The sequence below is a fragment of the Meles meles genome, chromosome 7 (genome assembly GCF_922984935.1).
Source record: "Meles meles chromosome 7, mMelMel3.1 paternal haplotype, whole genome shotgun sequence".
Lineage (NCBI taxonomy): Eukaryota > Metazoa > Chordata > Mammalia > Carnivora > Mustelidae > Meles > Meles meles.
Window position 1 is genome coordinate 95996715 of NC_060072.1, and position 14103 is coordinate 96010817.

General features: G+C 42.5%; 1 pseudogene; it reads right to left on the bottom strand.

Moving 5' to 3' along the window:
• Positions 1-12906: 12906 nt before the first annotated feature.
• LOC123945770 lies at positions 12907-13467 on the bottom strand (annotated as a pseudogene).
• Between the last annotated feature and the right edge of the window lie 636 nt (positions 13468-14103).

Below are 14103 nucleotides of genomic sequence, written 5' to 3' on the forward strand. Positions count from 1 at the left end.
GCAAAATACAATGTAACTATGGTATTCCATTTTTTAAGTGAGCAGAATCTTTTCTTCAAGTGAGCATCTCTCAGAAGCTTAATATTGTAACTGGTTAAAGTTTGCATTTGCTGGAGCAGGATGTATATGTGTCTATGAGGTGCTCACACCCTTCTCTTCTCTTCCTTCTGCCAAAAACCCTGAAACACCTCCAGGGTTCCAGGAACACAGAAAAATACTGGGGAGGGGAGGGGGGACAAAGAAAAGGAAAGAAAGAAAGAAAGAAAGAAAGAAAGAAAGAAAGAAAGAAAGAGGCGCTTGGGTGGCTCAGTGGGTTAAAGCCTCTGCCTTCCGCTCAGGTCATGATCCCAGAGTCCTGGGATCAAGTCCCGCATCGGGCTCTTTGCTCCACAGGGATCCTGCTTCCTCCTGTCTCTCTGCCTAGTTGTGATTTCTCTCTGTCAAATAAATAAAATATTTTAAAAAAAGAGAGAGAGAGAGAGGAAGGGAAGAAAAGAAAAAAAAAAAAGACAAGAGGAGACAAGACAAACACTTCAATGCTATAATTGCATAACAGCTCCAAAAACAAAGAAAGTAACTGGCAGAAAGCAAGCTGTTGGCTGTTTCAGAAGCATCTTCATATAACTATATGATGGGAATAATTTCCTGATGAAAGGAGGTTGAGGTACAAATATATAATGTGCAAAAGCACTGGTGTGGAGAGCTGAGCATACAAAAGCTAACCCCTGTGTTATCCATCAGAAAGCCCTTGTGGACAGAGGCTTAGAATTCTGCTGCCCAGTTTCCTCTGAGGACTTTCCTTCCTGGCCTCTCTGTTCCATGGGCACACCACCCTCAGTACCTGTATGTCCCAACTCTTGCCTAGTCCAAAAATTGCCTTCTGTATGAAGGTCATGGTTTTGTGGTCACTTATGCTCCCGCATTCCCGTTGCAAACTCCAGATTTGGGCTAATTCCAAATTTTGTCTTCTTTATTCTTTGCCTAGTTGCCTTCTTAAGCCAAGATGCCAATCTCTGAATTTTTTTAAAGATTTATTTACTTATTATTTGAAAGAGAGTACAAGAGAGCACAAGCACAGGGTGGGGGGCGCAAGGCAGAGGGGCAGAGGGAGAGGGAAAGAGAGAATCTCAAACACACCCCCTGTTGAGTAAGCACAGAATCTGATGTGGGGCTCTGTCTCCCAACCCTGAGATCATGACCTGAGCTGAAACCAAGAGTTCCACCCTCAACCCACTGAGACACCCACACACCCCTAATCTGTGTATTTCTGATGGCCTCTATCTCTAGCAAAACAATGAATTCTAGTCACTCCCTTGGGACAGTTTTCCCTGCCAGGTGAGTTAACTCAGGAGACCGATAAACTAAGGGTTTAACTATAAACTAAGGGTTGTTTTCAGCACAGGATTAGGACTGAAGTGGTAAACTGCCCTCTTCTACTCTAGGGACAGTTTTGTCCAGGAAAGATCTTTTCTGTATAAATACAACATACCCTTTTATGACTCTGTAAATAGGCCATATTCCTACTAACATTTCCCAAACCTCATTAAAAAAATTTTTAGATGCATTTATTATGTTTGTACATGGAGCATTTCTAGAAGAATCTCCAAGATTAAAATGGATAAGGAGATAACAGTGGTTGCCTCCGGGAGGAAGAACTGGGTGACTGGAGGACAGAGGGAGGAAGGTTTTTTTCTCAGTAGCTGTGACACTAGTCCCAGCCACTGTTGTTGCCTCTCACCTAGATTACAGCAGTGACCTCATCACGGGTCTTCTTGCCTCAACTATCACCCATCACTCTTCATCGCCACATAGCAACATTCATATTGATGAAAAAATAAATCCAATCTGTCACTTCCCCACTTCAGTCTGTGGATACAAGCCTCTGCCTGATATGGCTCTTCCCTTCCTCTCTGATCTCCTCCCCATTATTCTTTCTGCTCCAGCCACATGGGTCTCCTTTCTGTTCCTCAGGCACTCCAAGCTCATTCCTTTCTCAGGGCCTCAGATCAACACACAACTGGCTCCTTCTCCTTCAAGGCTTGGCGCAAACATCACCTCAGAGAATCTCCCTCTGATATTGTACCTAAAGGAGCCCCTCCCCACACACACCAGTGATCTCTTCCCAATACTTTGTTTTGTTTTCATCATGCCACTTACTACTGAAGCTATTTCTTGAATTATCTGTTGAATGTCTTTCCTTCCTAGAATGTAGACTCCTTGAGGGGAAAGGACTAGTCTCTCATTTTACCACTGTTTTCTCAGCATTTAGAACAGTGCATGGTACTGAATGAATGAATCTGTGTATGAGGTCATGTAGGAAGGTGTCAGGTGGTGGACGGTTGTATTACTGACAATGGTTGCTGTAACAAATTACCACAGACTCAGGGGCTTAACACAACACAGGTTTATTATATTCCAGTTCTAGACATCAGAAGTCTGAAATGGATCCTACAGGGCCAAAATCAAGATACCAGCAGAGCTGAGTTATTTCCGGAGGCTCTAGGAGAGAATGCATTTTCCAGTTTCTAGAGGCTATCCGCATTCCTTGGCTTGGGGCCTCTTCCTTCATCTTCAAAGTCAGCAGCATAACATCAAATTTCCCTGACAGTCATGCCTCCCTTTTATAAGGACCCTTGTCATTTCACTGGGCCAACCCAGATAACGCAGGAAAATTTCCCCATCTCAAGATTCTTAACTTAATAGCATCTACAAAGTTCCTTTTGCCATGTAGGTAACATCACCACAGGTTCATGGATTGGGGTATGGACACCTTTAGGAGCCATTAATCTGCTACAACAGTCATGAACCTCTGCCCTGGAACCTATCCTGGTTATCTTAACTCAAGCACTCCATCCACCCTGAAACCTTGTCAGACCCTGTCCCATGCATAAACTGATAACCAGTCCTCCATTTGTGCCAGCTTCAGAGAGGTCAATGAATCTATTTACCTGCCTGCCCCTCCATTAGGACTGTGAGCCCTTTGGGGCAGATTCTAATGTTATTCATCTTTGTGTCTTCAACACCAAAAACACTGATGGCTTCATTAATTAACTGATTCATTCAAAAAATATTTATTGAAAGCCTAGTATGCTCAAGGTACTGAGAATATAGTGCTAAACAAACATAGGCATGGTCTCTGCCCTCAAAGAGCTTGCAGTCTATCTAGAAAGAGGCAAACCATCCATAACCATAAAAGGAGGCCAGTGAGAGGGTAAGTGCAATGGAGAGCACAGAAGGAGAATCTATCTGCTCTTATCTGGAGGTGTCAGAGAGGGCTTCCAAGAATGTCCTGGTAGATGTCCCAGATGAGAAGGAATTAGCCATAAGCGGAATCTGGGGGAGCAGGTGGCAGCCCCCCATGATCACAACTAAGGCAGCACCACTACCTCCATGAGCCCCTCACACCATAGGGTCCAGCCCAGTGAGCATGTGCCCACAAGACAGCCACATGCAAGGGATGCATTAGAAATGAGCGCTTCAGGGGTGCCCAGCGGGCTGGGTTAGTGGAGCATGCAACAAAGGGAAGGAAGGAAGGGAGGAAGGGAGGGAGGAAGGAAGAAAGGAAGGAAAGGGAGAAATTAGTGCTCCTGGGAAAACTTTGAGGGTCATAGGTATCTTCATTATCTTGACCGTGATGATGGTTTCAAATACATATGTCAGAGCTTAACTTACACACTTGCACTTTACTGTATGTCAGCTATACCTCAATAGGGCTGTTAAAAATAGTAATGAACTGGGGCACCTGGGTGGCTCAGTTGGTTAAGCATCTGCCTTCTGCTCAGGTCATGATCCTGGGGTCCTGGGATCAAATCCTGCATTGGGCTCCCTGCTCAGTGGGGAGCCTGTTTCTCCCTCTGCCTGCTGCTCTCCCTGCTTGTGCTTTCTCTCTGACAAATAAATAAAATCTTTTAAAAAGTAAAAGTAAATCATTATTAAAAAATAAATTAATTAAGGGGCACCCGGGTGGCTCAAAGGGTTAAGCCTCTGCCTTCAGCTTGGGTCATGGTCTCAGGGTCCTGGAATCAAGCCCCATATCAGACTCTCTGCTCAGCAAGGAGCCTGTTTCCCCCCTCTCTCTCTGTCTGTCTCTCTGACTACTTGTGATCTCTCTCTCTCTCTGTGTCAAATAAATTAAAATCTTAAATAAATAAAATTTTAAAAAATAGGGGCGCCTGGGTGGCTCAGATATCTGCCTTCGGCTCAGATCATGATCCCAGCGTCCTGGGATCGAGTCCTGCATTGGGCTCCTTCCTCAGCGGGGACCCTGCTTCCCCCTCTACCTCTGCTGCTGTTCCCCCTGCCTGTGTTCTTCTCTCTCTTTTTTCTCCCTGTCAAATAAATAAATAAAATCTAAAATAAATAAATAAATAAATAAAATTTGAAAAAAATCATTATCAAGTAGAGTTTATCCCAGAAATGCAAGAATGACTCAGTAACAGAAAATCTAAAAATGTAATTTATCACGTTAATAGACTCAATGAGAAAATCATAGGATTATCAAGGAGAGAACCCCTCCAACCTCCCAAAAAAGATTTTGGTAAAGTTCAATGTTATTTATTATAATTCTTTCTCTCTCTCTCTCTCTTTCTCTCTCTTTTTTTTTAGAGAGGGAGAAAGAGCGTGTGTGCTCCCATGCACAAGCCATAGAGCAGGCGGGGGTGGGTGGTGCAGAGGGAGAGGAAGAGAGAATCTGAAGCAGGCTCCTCGCCCACTGCCAAGCCCAATGCCAGACTTGATCTCAAGACACCTAGGTCATGCATGACCTGAGCCAAAATCAAGAGTTGAATGCTTAACCAACTGAACAACTCAGGTGGCCCTGACCTTTCAATTTCTTAACCACCTTGTCCTGCATGATCTTTCCTCACTCCACCAATCTTAACTTAAACCTTGACATCACCAAAAAACTTTCATCTTAGAAACCTCAAACCCTGGGGCACCTGGGTGGCTCGGTCTGTTAAGTGTTTGGGTCAAGGCAATCCTTGTCTTCAACAACCATGGGAAGCCATGGCTCTCCAAGTTCTACCAGACAGACTATAGTGAAGACACAGAACAGCAAATCATCAAGGAGATGTTTCACTTGGTATCTAGGAAAGGTGAAAATTTTCCTAGAAGGAGGATTGTTAACTGGAGGATCTGACAAATTGATTTATAGACATTATGCAACATATATATATTATATATAATATATATATTTTTAAGATTTTTAAAATTTAATTTCAATTAATTAATATATAGTATATTATTAGTTTCAAAGGTAGAGGTCAGTGATTCATGAGTCTTATATACCACCCAGTGCTCATTGTATCACATGCCATCCTTAATGTCCATCAGCCAGTGACCCCATCCCTTCCCCCCTTCCCTCCAGCAACCTCGGGCTCTCTGCTCAGCGGGGAGCCTGCTTCCCCCTCTCTTTCTGCCTGCCTCTCTGCCTACTTGTGATCTCTTTCTCTGTCAAATAAATAAATAAAATCTTAAAAAAAAAATAGGAGTCTCTCATGGGGGGCACCTGGGTGGCTCAGCGGGTTAAGCCTCTGCCTTCTGCTCAGGTCATGGTCTCAGGGTCTTGGGATCGAGCCCCGCATCAGACTCTGCTCGGCGGGGAGCCTGCTTCAGCCCCTCTCTGTCTACCTCTCTGCCTACATGTGGTCTCTCTCTCTTTCTGTCAAATAAGTAAATAAAATCCTTTTTTTTTTTTTTTAAGAGTCTCTCATGGTCTTTCTCCCTTTCTGGTTTTTCTTGTTTTATTTTTTTTCTCTCTTCCCCTATCATCCCCTGTTTTGTTTCTTAAATTCCACATATCAGTGAGTTCATATGAGAATTGTCTTTCTCTGACTGACTCATTTCACTTAGCAAAATATCCTCTAGTTCCATCCATATCATTGCAAATGGCCAGATTTCATTTTTTGGTGGCTGAGTAATATTCCATTGTATATAACTACCACATCTTCTTTATCCATCATCTGTTGATGGACATCTGGGCTCTTTCCATAGTTTGGCTATTGTGGACGTTGCTGCTATAAACATTGGGGTGCAGGTGCCCTTTTGGATCTTTGGGGTAAGTACCCAGTAGTGCAATTGCTGGGTCATAGGGTAGCTCTATTTTAAACTTTTTTTTAAAAGATTTTATTTATTTATTTGACAGAGATCACAAGTAGGCAGAGAAGCAGGCAGAGAGAGAGGAGGAAGCAGGCTCCCCGCTGAGCAGAGAGCCCGATATGGGGCTCGATCCCAGGACCCTGGGATCATGACCTGAACTGAAGGCAGAGGCTTTAACCCACTGAGCCACCCAGGCGCCCCTATTTTAAACTTTTTGAGGAACCTCTATACTGTTTTCCAGAGTGTCTGTACCAGCTTGCATACCTATCAACAGTGTAGGAGGGTTCCCCTTTCTCTGCATCTTCACCAACATCTGTCATTTCCTAACTTGTTAGTTTTAGCCATTTTGACTGGTGTGAGGGGGTATCTCATTGTGGTTTTGGTTTGTATTTCCTTGATGCCAAATGATATGGAACACTTTTTCATGTGTCTTATGGCCATGTGGCTGTCTTCTTTGGAGAAATATCTATTCATGTCTTCTGCCCATTTCTTGATTGTATTATTTGTTCTTTGGGTGTTGAGTTTGCTAAGTTCTTTACAGATCTTGGATACTAGCCCTTTATCTGATATGCCATTTGCAAATATCTTCTCCCATTCTATCTATTGTCCTTTGGTTTTTTGGCTGTTTCCTTTGCTGTGCAAAAGTTTTTTTTATCTTGATGAAGTCCCAGTAGTTAGTTCATTTTTGGCTTTGTTTCTCTTGCCTTTGGAGATGTGTCTAGGAAGAAGTTGCTGTGGCTGAGGTCAAAGAATTTGCTGCCTGTGTTCTCTTCAAGGATTTTGATGGATTCCTGTCTCACATTTATTCTTTCATCCCTTTTGAGTCTATTTTTGTGTATGGTATAAGGAAATGATCCAGTTTTGTTCTTCTGCATGTGACTATCCCATTTTTCCCAACACCATTTGTTGGAGACTGTCTTTTTTCCATTGGATATTCTTCTGCTTTGTCAAAGATTAGTTAACCATAGAGTTGAGGGTCATTTCTGGGCTCTCTATTCTGTTCCATTGATCTGTGTGTCTGTTTTGTGGCAGTACCATGGTGTCTTGATGAGTATAGCTTTGTAATAGAACGTGGAATCTGGGATTGTGATACCACCAGCTTTGGTTTTCTTTCTTTAATATTTCCTTGGCTATGCAGGGTCTTTTCCGGTTCCATATAAATTTTAGGATTATTTGTTCCAACTCTGTGAAAAAAGTTGATGGTATTTTTATAGGGATTGCATTAAATGTGTGGATTTCTCTAGTTAGCATTGACATTTTCACAATATTTGTTCTTCCAATCCGCAAACATGGAACATTTTCCATTTCTTTGTGTCTTCCTCAATTTCTTTCATAAGTATTCTATGGTTTTCTGAGTATGGATCCATTGCCTCTTTGGTTAGGTTTATTCCTGGGTATCTTATGGTTTTGGGTGTGATTGTAAATGAAATTGACTCCTTAATTATCTTTCTTCTGTCTCATTGTTCGTGTATAAAAATGCAACTGATTTCTGTGTATTGATTTTATATCCTGCCTGTGCTGAATTCCTATATGAGTTCTAGCAATTTTGGGGTAGAGTGTTTTGGGTTTTCTACAAAGAGTATCATGTCATCTGCAAAAAGTGAGAGTTTAACTTCTTTTTTGCTGATTCAGATGTCTTTTATTTCTTTTTGTTGTCTGATTGCTGAGGTTAGGACTTCTAGAACTATGTTGAACGGCAGTGGTGATAGTGGACATCCTGCAATGTTCCTGACCTTAGAGGAAGTGCTCTCCATTTTTCCCCATTGAGAATGGCATTTCCTGTGAGCTTTTCCTATATGGCTTTGATTATATTGAGGTATGTTCCCTCTATCCCTATACTGTGAAGAGTTTTAATCAAGAAAGGAAGCTGTAGGGACGCCTGGTGGCTCAGTTGGTTTAGCAGCAACTTCAGCTTAGGTCATGATCCCAGAATCCTGGGATCAAGTCCTTCATGGGGTGGGGGGAGGTCCTTGCTCAGCAGGGAGCCTGCTTCTCCTTCTGCCTGCCAATACCCTGGTTTGTGCTCTCTCACTCTCTCTCTCTGTCTCTGTGACAAATAAGTCAATAAAATCTTAAAGAAAAGAAAGAAAGAAAGGTTGCTGTACTGTATCAAATGCTTTTTCTGCATCTACTGAGAGGATCATATGGTTCTTGTCCTTTCTTTTACTTACACGGTGAATCAGTTTGATTGATTTGCAGATGTTGAACCACCCTTACAGCTCAGGAATAAATCCCACTTCATGGTGCTGAATAATCCTTTTAATGTACTGTTGGATCCTACTGCCTAATATTTTGGTGAGAATTTTTGCATCCATGTTCATCAGGGATGTTGGTCAGTAATTCACCTTTTTGGTGGGGTCTTTGTCTGGTTTTGGGATCAAAGTAATGCTGACCTTAAGAAGGAATTTGGGGGGCGCCTGGGTGGCTCAGTGGGTTGGGGCCGCTGCCTTCAGCTCAGGTCATGATCCCAGAGTCCTGAGATCGAGCCCCACATCGGGCTCTCTGCTCAGCGGGGAGTCTGCTTCCTCCTCTCTCTCTCTCTGCCTGCCTCTCTGCCTACTTGTGATCTCTCTGTCAAATAAATAATAAATAAAAATCTTAAAAAAAAAAAAAAAGAGGGGCGCCTGGGTGGCTCAGTGGATTGGGCCGCTGCCTTCGGCTCAGGTCATGATCTCAGGGTCCTGGGATCGAGCCCCGCATCGGGCTCTCTGCTCCACAGGGAGCCTGCTTCCTCCTCTCTCTCTGCCTGCTTGTGATCTCTCTCTCCGTCAAATAAATAAATAAAATCTTTAAAAAAAAAAATAAATAAATAAATAAATAAATAAATAAATAAAAAGAAGGAATTTGGAAGTTTTCCTTCCATTTCTATTTTTTGAAACAGTGTCAAAAGAATACGTACTAATTCTTCTTTAAATGTTTGGTAAAATTCCCCTTGGAAGCCATCCAGCCTTGGGCTCTTGTTCATTGGGAGTTTTTTTTTTTTTCTTCTTCAAGATTTTGTTTATTTATTGTCCAGAGAGAGAGAGCACAAGCAGGAGGAATGGCGGACAGAGGAAGAAGCAGGCTCTCTGCTGAGCAAGGAGCCCGATGAAGGACTTTGCCAGGATCAAGATCCCATGATGGTATCATATCCTGAGCTGAAGGCAACCGCTTAACCAACTGAGTCACCCAGGCATCCCTGTTGATAGATTTTTGGTTATGGCTTCAATATCCTTGTTCATGGGTCTGTTCAGGTTTTCTGTTTCTTCCTGGTTCAGTTTTGTTAGTTTATCTGTCTGTAAGAATGCATCCATTTCTTTCAGACTGCCAATTTGTTTGCAAATAGTGGCTCATAATATGTTCTTACAATTGTTTGTATTTCTTTGGTGTTGGTTGTGATCTCTTACACTCATGATTTTATTTATTTGGGTTCTTTCTTTTTTCTTTTTGGTATGGGTGACCAGGGGTTTATAAATCTTATTAATTCTCTCAAAGAACCAGCTCCTAGTTTCGTGATCTGTTCTACTGTTCTTTTGGTTTCTATTTCATCAATTTCTGCTCTAATATTTATTATTTCTCTTCTGCTGCTGGGTTTATGCTTGATGGGCTTTTGTTTCTCCAACTCCTTTATGTGTAAGGTTAGGTTGTGTATTTGAGACCTTTCTTATTTCGTTTTTTTTTTTAAAGATTTTATTTATTTATTTGACAGAGAGAGATCATAAGTAGGCAGAGAGGCAGGCAGAGAGAGTGAGAGGGAAGCAGGCTCCCTGCCGAGCAGAGAGCCCGATGTGGGACTCGATCCCAGGACCCTGAGATCATGACCTGAGCCGAAGGCAGCGGCTTAAACCACTGAGCCACCCAGGCGCCCATGAGACCTTTCTTATTTCTGGATGAAGGCTTGTAGTGCTATATAAAAAGATGCCTTTGCTGCATCCCAAGGATTTTGAACAGTTGTATTTTCATTTTCGTGAATTTTAAAAATTCTTCTTTAATTTCCTGGCTGACTCATTCATTCTTTAGCAGGATGCTCTTTAGCCTCCATGCAACATGATATTTTGTCTTCTGTGCATATTCTTCAGAAAGTAAACTTGGCATTTTAGATCTAATTCAAGTTTTTTTTTAAACTTTATTTATTTATTTGAGAGAGAGTAAGAGAGAGAGAGCAAGAATGAGCAGTGGAGAGGGACAGAGGGAGAGGGAGAGGCAGACTCCCCACTGAGCAGAGAGCCTGATGCAGGGCTCCATCCCAGGACCCCGAGATCATGACCTGAGCCAAAGACAGATGCTTAACCAACTGAGCCACCCAGGCGCCCCTGTCACATATACATAATATGTGTTGCATGAAAACATGATCTTTTTCTCTTAGTTTAAATAAACTCCAAGGTACCTGGACTTCTAAAAAAAAAAAAAATTCAGGGCACCTGGTGGCTCAGTCGGTTAAACATGTGGCTCTAGGTTCCAGCTACAGTCATGATCTTAGGGTCGTGGGATCAAGCCCTGAGTCAGGCTCGGCACTCAGCAGAGAGTCTGCTTAAAATTTTCTCTCCTTCCCCCTCTGCCTCTCCCTCAGCAGGCACTTTTTTTTCTCTCTTAAATAAATAAATTAATTAAATCCTTAAAAGAAATTAAAACAAATTTAAAAAATTAAAAAAATCATGGTCCCCAAAGGCACAGAAATGAAAGAATTAGAATATCTTAGTTACTCATTTGCCTTATCCTGCATTACACATTAGTCTCAAAATAACTAGTAATATTACCTCCACCAATTACAGAAACAGATACTTTTTTTTTTGCAAGTGCTATACTCATTCTCTTGCCATTTTCTTATGGTTATAATATCTACCTTTTCAGATCATACAGCCATTACATAATATACTTTCTCTTTTAACCTTCGTTTAGTCTCAGTTCTATAAGTAACTAATATTACAGTGTTTACTCAGAGCCCTTATGTTGATGTCTCTCCAGACAGTTGATTGTTTGAATTGTATTCTCCAGTGGGTTTCCTAGGAAGGGCTCATGGGGACAATATTTTCTGAGTTCCTGCATATTGATATCAGTTTATCTCTGTCCATTATAGTTGAAGGTTAGTTTGCTTTGGCTCACATGTCCTTTTCTTAAATATTTAAAATACATTAACTTCATTTTCTTCCTGCAAAAGCACTGTATTCAGACAAGTCTGGAAAGTATTTAATTTGTCCCTTATGAATCTATGCTTTTTTTTTTAAGATTCTATTTATTTAGGACTGCCTGGGTGGCCCAGTGGGTTAAAAGCCTCTGCCTTCGGCTCAGGTCATAATCCCAGGGTCCTGGGATCAAGTCCCACATCAGGCTCTCTGCTCAGCAGGGAGCCTGCTTCCCTTCCTCTCTCTCTCTCTGCCTGCCTCTCTGTCTACTTGTCATCTCTGTCAAATAAATAAAATCTTAAAAAATATTTTTTTTAATTTATTTATTATTTATTGGTCATTGAGAGAGAACACAAGCAGGGAGAGCAGACAGAGCAGGCCAAAGGGAGAAGCAGACTCCCCACTAAGCAAAGAGCCCAGTGTGGATGGGATGTCTGGGTGGATCATTCAGTTGGGTGTCTGCCTTTGGATTGGGTCATGATCCAAGGGTCCTGGGATGGAGTCCTGCATCGGGCTTCTTGCTCTGCAGGGAGCCTGCTGCTCCCCCTGCTTGGGCTCCTTCTCTCTTGCTCTCTCTGACAAATAAATAAATAAAATCTTTAAAAAAAAAAAAAAAGGAGCCTAATGTGGGACTCGATCCCAGAACCCTGAGATCATGACCTGAGCTGAAATCAGTCATTTGCTTAACTGACTGAGCCACCCAGGTGTCCAGAGTCTACGCTCTTCTTGTCTGGTTAAAGGATTTTTTTTCCTTAAAGCCTAGGGGCTCCTGGGTGGCTGTCAGTTAAGCAACTGACTGATTTTGGCTCAGGTCATGATCTCAAGGTCCTGAGATCCAGCCACATGTTGGGCTCTGTGCTAGGTGTGGAGCCTACTTAAGATTCTCTCTCTCCCTCTGCACTCCCCCTCCTGCACCTGCTGTCTCTAATAAATTAGAATATGCCTTGGTCTTGGTCATCATAGGTAAATATTTTAGGTACCTTCTATGTTCTTTTTTTTTTCTTGTCAAACAATTTACTTGAGGCAACAACTGAAGTATAATTTTTTTTTTAGAGAGAGAGCATGCAAGCATCATAGTGGGAGTGGGTGTGGAGGGGGCAGAGGGAAAGGGAGAGAGACACTTTTTTTTTCTTTTTAAAGATTTTATTTATTTGACAGAGAGCAAGAGAGAGAGAGAACAAGCAAGGGGAGTGGCAGGCGGAGGGAGAGAGAGAGGCAGGCTCCCCACTGAGCGAGTAGCCCGATGTGGGGCTCATTCCCAGGACCCAGGATCATGACCTGAGCCAAAGGCAGACGCATAACCGACTGAGCCACTCAGGCACACAAGGAGACAGGATCTTTTTTTTTTTTTTTTTTTTTAGGGGGAGAGAATCTTAAGCAGGCTCCACACACAGCATGGAGCCCCACAGAGAGCTCAGTCTCATGACTCTGAGATCATGACCTGAGTTGAAAATCAAAAGTCCAACACTTAACCGACTGAGCCACCCAGGTGCCCACAACTGAAGTGTAATTTAATTCAACAGGAAATATCACACTTAACGGGAAAAGAGGGGGGGGGAACCCTTAAATGAAAGCCAAACATTTTTTTTCCAAGCCACAGCACTGACATTTTCAAATTGACAAAATAGGTTTGTTTCCATAAAAGAAAATCATGAGTCCAAAGTTTGTCTTTGAAACAGCTTTCCACTTGGTCTCCATTTCTCAAGGCTCAGGGAATGACACTTGTGGCCTTCCTCAGGGCCACATAGTCAGTGGTGACATTGAATGGCCGCCTCTAAGTACCGGAAAACTCTGCAGTGGTGCTGAGCTCCAGCTTGCTCTGGGAGTCTGTGTAGTTGGCAAGAAGGCCTAAAACATCAGAAGACTTCTTAGCTGGTTTAAAGGATGGAGGAGCATCAGTACTGGAGTTGCCATGGCCATGCCCTTTGAGAAGGGAGAATTTGTTTCAAGTTCTTCCAGGTTCTGTTCTTCTTGCCAGCTACTGCGCCACCATGGCCAGAGTGCACAAAGTTTGGGTCCTTAAATGGCAATGGCTTGGCAGCGTTTTCCATAGGTCTTATGCTGAAATCAGAGGGCACCATTTTATTCTCACTCATGGCTTCCATGCTGATACCTTGCCTAAAGCTGGTGGTGGACACTTTTTTCTTTTTCCTGGCACTATAACCCCCAGCACTCCTGCCCTTGTGGGAATGACTGGCCAAACTCTTCTTGCTGTTCCGGGCTATTCTGGGGTGGAAGTAGTGGCCACAATTGGAATTTGAGCCACCATTCCTACCCTCCTTGTATTCCTTTAATATGTAGTTTTGACATTTTTAATTTCAGGAAGCTCTTCTTTGTTTTTTTTAAGGCAGAAGAATATTCTTTTTTTTAAATAAAGATTTTATTTATTTATTTGACACAGAGAGAGAGATCACAAGTAGGCAGAGAGGCAGGCAGAGAGAGGGGGAAGCAGGCTCCCTGCAGAGCAGAGAGCCCAATACGGGGCTTGATCCCAGGACCCTGAGATCATGACCTGAGCAGAAGGCAGAGGCTTAACCCACTGAGCCACCCAGGTGCCTCTCAGGAATATCTTCTTGAGTAACTTTTTGTTTGTTTCTTTGTTGTTTGGGCTTTTTTTTCTGTCCCTTTGCTTTAGTTTTCTTTATCAGAGATTTCTATTAACCTGTTAGTGGAGGCCTTGAAAATGCTCAAAGGAAGTTGCCTAAGGAAAAAAAAAATGTGAGCCAAGGATTGATTTTATTTATTTATTTATATTTTATTTTTTCAGTGTTCCAAGGTTCATTGTTTATGCACCACACCCAGTGCTCCATGCAATAAGTGCCCTCCTTAATACCCACCACCAGGCTCACCTATCCCTCCCCTCTCTTCTCCAAAACCCTCAGTTTGTTTCTCAGAGTCCACAGTC